Here is a 1,545-nt window from a genome sequence, read left to right as displayed (position 1 = left end):
TATGTATATATAATTATCTCCAATCAGCTGCAGACCAAAGGTAACGCTGCAGAAACATAAAAATGTTAAACCATCTCACACAATCCGAAACACAAATGTGCACATTTCATCGTTTAAATGGTGTTATATTAAAGTTTCAAATTAAGAAAACCTGTGAAATATGTCTCAATGAACAAGTTCTGCTTCTCAAGCGGTGTCGGTAAACCAGAATAATGTGCATGAATGACGGGAAATGATTAAACCAAGATACGGGAAAGACCAGGCGTTCTCTAGGTTTTTGTTTCCTGCACTGATGTGACGCACACACAGACGGTTGGGAAACATTTGCCGCATGGCAGTTTAAAAATACCAAAAGAACTCTTCTCTTGGGAACAAGAGGGGGGAAGGTCAAGGAAAGGACGACGATGCAAAAAGTAAAAGTCTGCGAGGGAGACATGACCTCAAAGGTTCAAACCAAAACAGCCAAAAGTAACAAGCTGCTGATCAAGGGATTGTAGGTAGGTCAGCTTGAAGTGAATGCCAGTAATTTGTTCTGAGCAACCTGGACAGAGATCAACGTCCGAAACGGAGATCAGCCAGCTGAAGACCTCAGTCCAGAAAAGAATGAAGCCAAAAAAAGTCTCCAAGTTGAAAGGCAAAACGTTGCAACAAAGGCATTATATAATACACATCATGCTGTATCTGAAGAGACTAGATGATACAAATGAGGGCAGATCAAGAATAATGTCTTTCGATTCAACCGCAACAGGTGCGTATTCATGCCACAGACTTGTAGTGTATTTTAATAACAAAATCAAAGACTGCACCTTGACCTTATTCCGATTCGCCATGAAGCATACCGTTTGACTGTTAGGAACCAAATTAAATGAAGGGCAAAGAGAGAAAGGTTGCGACTTCACACGACTAGATTTGCGAGTCTGGTATTTTGCTTTCCACTTGCTCGACCACGGTGTGCTTTAGCGTGGCGAAGTTTCTTTTATAAAGAGCATAGAGTAGCGGCCACGACAGTGCCCGATCTATAGGATAAAATACAACATTGTACAGTAATTCAACTCAATGGGTGATGCTTACTTTAGATACGCTGTCACAGCTATGCATCGTCATTACAGAAGACAAAACGGAGAGCAGAAATTTCGAGCTGTTGTCACTGTCATCAACGGTGTCATTTAAAAACCCGTCGTCGCCCCACTCAGAAGACACGAGTTCGATTCCCGAATGAGGGGCTTTTCATTTCATGGAGTACATTGTTTGTATTTCCGTTTATATTCAAGGATCATAAAAGCCAACTCAGCCCCCTGGCTGGCCCGAAGGCAGAGTAGAAGTAGGTCGACTCCTAAATGATCTAAATTGGGTCAAAGTGGATGTAAAACATTTGTATCACAAACTCTATTGCCTATAGCCACGGAACGCACACACCGCTGCTTTATGGGTGGGGGTGGGGGGTTCGCGTGGTCAAGAGGTTACGGTGTTTGCTTCTCACTCAATAGGTCCCGGATTCGAAACCTGACAGCGACTAAAATTTTTCTTCTCTTAAATTTTCTCTTT

This window comes from Aplysia californica, unplaced genomic scaffold, assembly GCF_000002075.1.
Source record: "Aplysia californica isolate F4 #8 unplaced genomic scaffold, AplCal3.0 scaffold00213, whole genome shotgun sequence".
Classification (NCBI taxonomy): domain Eukaryota; kingdom Metazoa; phylum Mollusca; class Gastropoda; order Aplysiida; family Aplysiidae; genus Aplysia; species Aplysia californica.
This window is presented reverse-complemented; position numbering follows the sequence as displayed.